The 9,089-nt window shown below is 44.4% G+C and overlaps 1 pseudogene; it reads right to left on the bottom strand.

Moving 5' to 3' along the window:
- Nucleotides 1-3,766: 3,766 nt before the first annotated feature.
- LOC148501136 (uncharacterized) lies at nucleotides 3,767-8,153 on the bottom strand (annotated as a pseudogene).
- Nucleotides 8,154-9,089: the final 936 nt, after the last annotated feature.

Raw genomic sequence — 9,089 nt, 5'->3', positions numbered from 1 at the left:
GCATCCAAGTAGGCATGTCAGACAGTCCATACCTGTACTGGCAGGAAAAAGAGGCAATTTGGAGGCCCCTGTACAAACTGGCTCTATTTTACCTGAGTTGCCCCCCCTCCAGTGTGTACTCCGAAAGAGTGTTTAGTGCAGCCGGGAACCTTGTCAGCGAAAGGCGTAGGAGGTTGCTTCCACAGAATGTGGTGTAGATGATGTTCATCAAAATGAATTATCAGCTCTTCCAGGGAGACCAGCCTCCAGAACGTACAGAGGGACCTGTGGTGGTGGATTCAAGTGGGGACGAGTTAATACTTTGTGAGGATGAGGATGTACACACTGAAGAGGGTGAGGAATCGGTGGATGAGGAGGATGAGGATGACATCTTGCCTCCGTAGAGCCAGTTTGTGCAGGGACACATTAATTGCCAGCTTGTTTTGTGGGGGCCCAAACGAACCAATCATTTCAGCCACAGTTGTGTGGCAGACCCTGGCGCTGAAATGATTGGTTTGTTAAAGTGTGCATGTCCTGTTTATACAACATAAGGGTGGGTGGGAGGGCCCAAGGACAATTCCATCTTGCACCTCTTTTTTTTCTTTGCATTATGTACAGTTTGGGGCCTAGTTTTTCAAACTGCCATCCTGTCTGCCACTGCAGTATCACGCCTAGATGGGTCACGTGTTTGTGCCGCCCACTCGTGTCGCTTAGCATAGTCATCCAGCTACCTCGGTGCAACCTTTTGGACATAAAAACACTATTGTGAGGTGTGAGGTGTTCAGAATAGACTGGAAATGAGTGGAAATTAAGGTTATTGAGGTTAATAATAGCATAGGAGCAGAAAAACCTACAAATTCTGTGATTTTAGCTGTTTTTATGCTTTTTTTCAAAAAAATACAGATCCAAAACACAAAACCCAGAACCCAAAACACGGAAGGGTGGTTTTGGCAAAACCAATCCAGATCCAAAACACGAAGAAAGATCCAGATCCAAAACCAAAACACAAAACACGAAAAGTGGCCGGTGCACACCCCTACTTAAAACTGAAACTGCTGCCTGATTCATTACGGATCGTAATATTGCGTATGCACGCAGTTCAACTGCGATAGTATGCTAATCCATTGCGATCACAATGCAAACTCAGCACTACATATGGACGCCCACTTTACATTGCACACATCCGTAATACTTAGCAGAATAGCAAAACCATCAGTACAATCGAGAACCATCGCAGCCTCACTCAGAGTTGCACAAGCTCTGACCTTACTCAGAAATTGCTAACAACCACGAACGCTATGAGACCTCACAGTGCGTACGCCATCGCAGTGACTAATTTATGCACGCCCCTGCAATGGCGTGCAAAATGCACTGGCACGCCTGCGTTTCCCCAACCACACCCCATCACCACCCACAAACTATGCTTCCTGTCAATCACTCTGCAAGGTGTCTGCATAGCTTCTCCAATCGCAAAATATCCAGTTTGCGCACTGCGATGCATACGCAACAATTGGCGGATTGCATGCGTAATCACAATTGCGTACGGTAGAGAATCAGGCTGATATTGCCATAAATCATTTTACTTCCCATTTACTTAGCATACAGTAATTTATCCTCTTTCATTTTAAGTGTTCTGGTTTTTATACCCATTGAAACTATAATATAGTACTTCAATAAAAAAGCCAGATATTTTGAGTAATATTTGTAGAACTTTTTTGCAGTTCGGTTTTAATTTAATGTTCTTTTATTACTCAGATATTATGCCTGTTGAAATTACGTTTGCCACATTGTACAGTAAACTTACAACATATAGTTCCTTTTTTTTTTTTATTGATTTGGTTTAATATTACCGAGATAAAGAATGTTTGTACCCAGTTCTCAGCGTATATAAATATTATTTCCTAGCACATAACTTTGATTTGAGTTATCTATTCAGATAGTTCATCGTGAACAAAACAAATGCATCAAAAGGTAGATGCAACACGTAGACTGAAATTCTCCGACACAGATTACAGATGCTCCAAACTTTGAGCCAGTTAAAAGTTTGGAAAACCCACTTTAAAGGATTTGGACATATTTGTGGTACAATTTTGCTGTATTCAACTCACGGTTCACAGGGTCTGATTCAGACCCGCTCTCGAGCGCACAGCGCTCGCAAGCGGGTCGATGGTCCCTCGACGGGCGCTCCGTCGCTACGGGTCTCGCACCAAAAGGGGGCGGCTGTCGACTTTGATTGACAGCTCGCCCCGTTTTGGGGGCGGGCAGGGGGGTTGGCCGGCCAAACAGAGGCGTTCCCGAAGGAACGCCTGCCGTTTGGGGGCGGCCTCAGTAGTGAGCTTCCGGCTCTATTAGAGCCAGAAGCTCACTGGGGCTTGTGATGGATGAGACCCTACCACAAGGGTCTCGTCGTGAGCCCGATGGTCGCGACCATCGCGACCATCACCTGGCCGCTCGCAAAAGCTGTGGGTGGTCACCCACAGCTTAGCGAGCGGCCAGGAGGCCGGCTCACATGAAAAAAAAATGCCGCCCTGATTCAGAGCGAGCGCTCAGAAAGAGTGTCCGACTCTGAATCAGGGCCACAGTCCATGTTTCATCGTTCATGTCAAAGGATTGTAAAACTTTTAAAAGCTATAACATTTTGCCAGCTTAAATGGCTACAGTACATGATAGAGTCGTTTTAATGATTTTTTTTTTTTAATTCAAACAGCAAACATCGCTGTGTTCATGTTTCAGGTGCTCTATTTGCATTGAAAAACTGTTAAACACTGGTTCAAGACCATGTTCACTTCAAACTGGCTCAATCAAGTCTAAAGCTACAGTACTCATAGATGGTGGAACGAGTTTGAATTGCTTGAATTCTGCTTTAGGGGTCTATTTACTAAGCCTTGGCTGGAGATAAAGTACCAACCAATCAGCTCCTAACTGTCAATTTTCAAACACATCCTGTGACTTGGCAGTTAGGAGCTGATTGGCTGGTACTTTATCTCTGTTCACTTTATCTCCATTCATGGCATAGTAAATAGATCCCTTAATCTTTAAGTCGATGTAAACTTCTAAAATTTCTGGTACATTTTCTAACTGTAATGCCAAGTTGATGAAAATGTTTGAAAAACACATTTATACAACTTCTAAAATAATGTCTGTAGATAATAGCTACTGTATAATTAAGTCATGAACGCACTTCGAGTACAAAGTTATCAACTCAGACAGTGATTGGTTATCTCGATGGCTGCCATGGGGTGGAGAGTTGATAAGGGTTCTTTAAAGATAAAAGGATTATTGAGAAGTGGCCATTCTGGTAAATCACTGTAAGGTAGGATGGCAATCTCTCTGCTAGATAACATAGTTTGCAGGAATCTATGACCTGCAAACTGGATTGCCACCTAGCAACAGCTGGTGGGTTAGGCAGCAAGCCTCCCGTAAAACGTTGAGGCAGAGGAAAGTGAAAGAATTTTCACCTCCTCCTGCGCCCGCGGTTCACGTGCATGCTGGTGTCAAATTAGATTTTTTCGGAAGCTCGCTGGTGACAATCCAGTCCCCAGAGTGTAATGGTGTGAGAGAAGGTAAACCTGAATACCTGATATGTTATACCTTGTTTGACCTTTTGACCTTTGTTATACCTTAGTTTGAAAGGGAAAAAAACGTAAATGCTTCACAACAAGAACAATTTTATTGAACCGTAACTGACAATTTTCTGGAAGGAGAAATGGTTTGAACTGTGCATTCTGAACTGGACAGGGAATAGCTGTTCCAAACTTAGGCCGGAAACCTCGTCCGGAGTACCGGGTTACTTCAGTTCTTTATTGGTTGTTGCTTGAGGCTTCTTTGTGTCCCTTGCTGCCCCTTAAGGACGAGAAAGGTAAGGTTAATAGATCTTGAGTGAGAGTCTCCAGAGGAAACAACAGACCTAGCAAAGGAGAGTAAGAAAAAAGGGAGGGTAGGGTTGGAGCTGTTGCTAGGTGGCAGTCCTGTTCCCTAGAACAAATCCAGTTTGCAGGTCATAGATTCCTGCAAACTAGTGTTTTGTTCTTCGGGAGGCTTGCCACCTAGCAACAGCAGCTGGGTAGACTGCCACATACCTGGTGGTTGCTCTGAGAAACTCGATCTTTTGTAGATCGGTTGGTCTCCAATAGTGCTTTGCAAAGGTCCAGCCGAGGCCCATCTTGCTGCTAGCATGATTGAGTGTAGGGGCATGCCTTTAGCTGCTGCTCTTGTTGCAGCTGCTCCCCTTAAGGTATGGCTTTTGAAGTGGTCAGTGTCTATTCCAGCTTCCCTCATGGATGTCACAATCCATCCAGTAAAGGATCTTGCTGGACGAAATGGTCTCCTGCAAGTGATGAATAGCTGTGTGAAATTGTCTCTTAATGGTGCTGTGAGGGTCAAGTAAGATGATAAGCATGCACAGATTAGGTTCTGAAGTTTCATGTATCAAATCAAATTCTACTATTGGGCTATTGAATGCAGACGTTTTTGTATGACCTTGAGAATGACATGGTACCCCGTAGGAGTCTGTGATAACCAAGGGTCTGCGGTATGTATGAGGGTTAATTCAGCCCCTCTGGCTGCTATCGCTAACGCTAGCAAGGATGCTAACTTACGGGATAACAGGGTAATGTCGTTCTCTGTCTCCCAAGAGGCTAGGGCAGAGAGGAAGGGTTCAATATCCCAAGTATGGGAGTATTTAAGTTGTATGGGCCTGGAGAGGCAGATACCCCTTAACAGACGAAGGTAAAGTTTATTGTCTGTTAGGTTTGGGATCATGATGGCTAAAGCAGAACCATATGACTTTATGGTGGCCGATGCTAGGCCTAATTGGTATTTAGAGGCTAAGAAGTCTAATGCTAAATGTAGTAGTGAGGATTGGTCAGATAAAGACCCTTGGGATCGCCAGAGGTCAAATTATTTAATTATCGTCGCATACCTGGCTCTAGTTCGGGGTCTTAAGGACATATTTATTAGGGCTTTTGTGGGAGATGCTAGGGCTGGATCTGTTAGCAACCTAGTAATATTGCCACTATTGCACTGGGGAAGTGGTTCCAGAATGTCTGGAGTTCCCTGGAAACAGTCCTTGGATAACCACTGGGGAATCTATGTGTAATTGGCTGATCAGGGGAAACTATACCCTGGATGGCCATACCAGATATACTACTACAATGCTGGGTACTTGTTCCTCCCTGATTTTTTGTAGGACTTTCAAGAGGAGGGCAGGGGGTGGGAGGGCATAGGGGCGAGACAGGTCTGTCCAAGGGAATGACATCGCATCCATTTTCCATACCCCTTTTGTCCATATTCTGGACACGAAACATGGAACTTGGGCATTCATGGGGCTGGCAAAGAGGTCTATCTCTAGGTTTCCGAATGTTTGGAGTATTTTTAGGAAGACCTGGTTTGTCAGTGCTGCGGTTCCTAGGGAGATTCTTTCTTGGGATAGAGAGTCTGCGAGTTCATTGAGCTCTCCTGGTATGTAAGTTGCCAGTAAAATTATGTCCCTTTGGACTGCCCAGTCCCAGATCTCTAATGCTTATTTGCATAGGGATAGTGACTTGGTACCTCCCATTCTGTTTATGTATGACACTGCGGTTGTATTGTCCAGGCATAGCTGGATACAAACCCTTTTCGTGTGTTCGGGAACTAGGGCTTTTAGAGACAGTTTTGCTGCGTGTAATTCTAGTACATTTATGAAGAGGCTGGATTCTTTGGGTGCCAGGTACCCCTGACTGCTTTCTCTTGAGCGAAGCCTCCCCAACCTTTTAGTGATGCGTCTGTAGTGATTGTCATATGGGGTGTTGGGTCTAGGAGTGGGCGAGGAAGAGGTACAGGGAGACTGTTACACTTGGACAGTTCTGTTTTTTTACTCTTCTGGAGAGGAAAATGGTGTCTGTTCAGGAATAGTGGGCATGAAGCAGAGACCTTAGGAGCGTTTGTAGCTCTCTGCATGACAAAGGCACATGAATCTGAAATCAGGGGACATAGCAATCATTTTCCCAATAATCCTTGCTAAGGAGCGGAGGGATGAACTGCACTTTTGGGAAGCTCTTTGTATGTATTCTTTCATATCTAGCCATTTTTCTAGCGGAAGAATGGGTATTTAGATCGAAACCGAGAAATGTTATGTTCCAGGTCAGAGCTAATACTGACTTTTGAGTGTTTATTATGAATCCCAGGTCTGTTAGTAGGGAAAGGGTCAAGTCTTTGTGTCTCAGTAGGGTGTCGTGGTCTGAGTGTACCAGTAGTATGTCGTCTAGGTAAATGATGCATTGAATGCTTTGATGACACAAATGGGATACTACAGCGTTCATGACCCGTGTAAAGGTGTAGGGAGCGGATGAGAGGCCAAACATCATAACTGTCCCTTGGAATAAGGTGTCTCTCCCAAAAAATCTGAGGAGACGCCTGTGATTTGGATGAACTGATATAGAATGAAAAGCTTCCTTCAGGTTTATCTTTATGCAGAAGCAGTCTTTTGTGAGGAGGTAAGGAATATCTGGGATACATTCCATGTGAAAGTATTTTGGTTTCAAATATTGGTTTAAAGCTTGCTTTTTTATGGGAAATAAGTGGCTGATCCAGCCTTTTGCAGTCAGGTCTGACAATTCTATCTTTCCCTGTTGGAAGGCTGTAGTCAGTACCTCGTCTAGCTGAGGGCTGCAATTCTTTGGATGAGGAATATGACCCGATTGGTGTGGAAAACGAATTAGAGGGAGGTTTAACCCTGAACGGATCATTTTCAGCAACCACTTATCTGTGGTAATCTTTTTCCACTCTAGATATGATTGTTTGAGAGTTCTGCGGAGAGAAGAGAAAATGGGTAAACTTACCGTAGTTACGGCCTCTCTTGGCACTGTTCCAAGTGTTAGAGTACAATCCTCTTGGGGCATCATTGGATCATTTTACAAAGCCTCCTTTATGGGCTCTTTTTGTGCCTTGGAAGTCTCGGGTCGAACCTGTGGCTCACGAAGTCCGACCCCCTTGAAGAAAGGGCCTCTTGAAGGGCTCATTTATGACTTCCTTGCCTTAGGTCTTATTTTTACCTCCTCTATAAACTGAGTGCCGAAGAGGTCTGCGTCAGTAAGGTTAGGGAACTCCAATGATTTAGGCGCTAGGTCTGCGTGTCCTGCGCCAGTAAGCCATCTGGACCTGTGGGTGTTGGTGATATAGTTGAATGTTTGGCTTATTATGAGTGTTGCTCTGCTAATGGCCTTAAGGAGGGCAAGCTTGGATGCCACCAGAGATTCCAGAGAGACGCTGGACTCCCCTTCTCTCTCTGCTTTATCTAATACGAACAGCAGTGGGTTAGCTGCGTCGGCTATTTTATATTGAATTTTTCTCATGGTATGGTCTGTGGAATCGTTGTGCCTCTTTTCTCCCACTATGGAGGCTAGAGCAGGGTCAATATTTGGAGCGAACAGAGCGGGTACATCTGGTAGACCCGTGAAGATGAGTTGTAACATCAACTCATCTTCTTTGACCAGTGCTGCTCTAGATGCCAGCTGGGCAAATTTTTGGACCTCAGAGTTGCTTTTTAAGGCCCAGTGTGTGGAATATAACTTAGTGGGCAGTGTTTTCCCTGCTAAAGCTACCCTGGCCATCTGAATCTTGCTATATTCCAAACGTTGGAATGAGGCGGAGGTTCTGGTAATTTCCTCTGATTCCCAGTCTACAGAGGAAGAGTGGCCACGGTCCTGCGGGAAGTGTGTGACTGTCTGTCAGGTGACCCCCACATGCTGAGAGCGGGTACCTTTGTGCTGCCGGCTATGGGCAGAGGTATCTTGTCAGCTACAGGCAGAGGTGATGTGCTTGCTCCGAGCACTATCCTGTTCTCTGCAACGGACAATTCCAGGGAATGGGAGAATGACACCTGAACAGGTCTCCCTGGGGCTAAACTTACTTTTATTTTCATTTTTACCTGTTTTCTTGTGGGTTGGTGAGTTCTCTGAGCAGGGAGGTGACTTGTCATAGTGCTGAGGAGATTTTTCTACCTCAGAGTCAGAAGAATCAGAAGTGTCAAAACTTCTGATAGGAAAAGGTTTTTTCTTCCTAATATGAATATCCTCTGAAGAGGAGGAAGTAGAGGGGGAAGCTCTTGCCCTTTTGTGGGCTCTTTTCCCCTTATAATTGCCAGCCATGGACATTTGCAGTGAGTCTGTCACAGAGACAGATATTGTGTCCTCCATGCCAGCACTGACAGAAAAATTCTAATTCATGTCATACTTAGGCAGAGGAGGTGAAAATTCTTCCACCTTCCTCTGCCTCAGCGTTATCCGGGAGGCTTGCTGCCTAACCCACCTGCTGTTGCTAGGTGGCAAGCCTCCCGAAGAACAAATGTAATGCTCTGTGGTTGCAAAACTGGAATTAACGGGTATAGGAAAGCTTGCTTCTAGAGGTCAAGGAGCCTTCTACTTGGCATTGATCAAAGTCCAAACCTTGGACACCATAAAAATGGTTAATGCCTTAACATCATATCATGGACATTTGTGTTATAAATAAGTAACCTGGGCTTAGTTCAGAGAAATATCTCCTCTGGCAATGTGAATTATTTAAAGATTATTGACTGGATGGCAACAAAGAGCTTGGTGGCGTCTATGGTCGCGTCTGCCGAGGCAAAACATTTATTCCCATTCCTTAATTATAGCTGTTGCCCTTTACGCACACTACTTAATTAATGAACAGATTATCTGTTCTACTTTGATGACATTATCCCTGGTGCTCGATATTATTATTATTATTTTTATTATTACTAAGGTTTGTTTGTATAGCGCAAAAATATTCCATTACTCTTTACTATATAACAACAATAAGAAAACAAAACTTGGCTTTAACAGTCAAAAAGATAAGAAGCAAATGTCAAGAATATAAGTCTCATTATTGAGACCACCACATCCTATTGGATGAGCAGCTACCACTTGGGGGTCTATGTACTTAGCCTTGGAGAGAGATACAGTAGATGGAGATAAAGTACCAACCAATCAGCTCCTCATTGTAACTTTTCAAACAAAAGGGTCTATTTACTAAGCCTTTAATGGAGATAAAGTGAATGGAGATAAGATACCAGCCAACCAGTGGGATGCAGTCAGGAAGCCGACGGTCGAAATGCCGACCGCCAGCTTCCC

The sequence above is a fragment of the Taudactylus pleione genome, unplaced genomic scaffold (genome assembly GCF_031769625.1).
Source record: "Taudactylus pleione unplaced genomic scaffold, aTauple2 ptg000533l, whole genome shotgun sequence".
In the NCBI taxonomy this organism is placed as follows: domain Eukaryota; kingdom Metazoa; phylum Chordata; class Amphibia; order Anura; family Myobatrachidae; genus Taudactylus; species Taudactylus pleione.
This window is presented reverse-complemented; position numbering and strand designations above follow the sequence as displayed.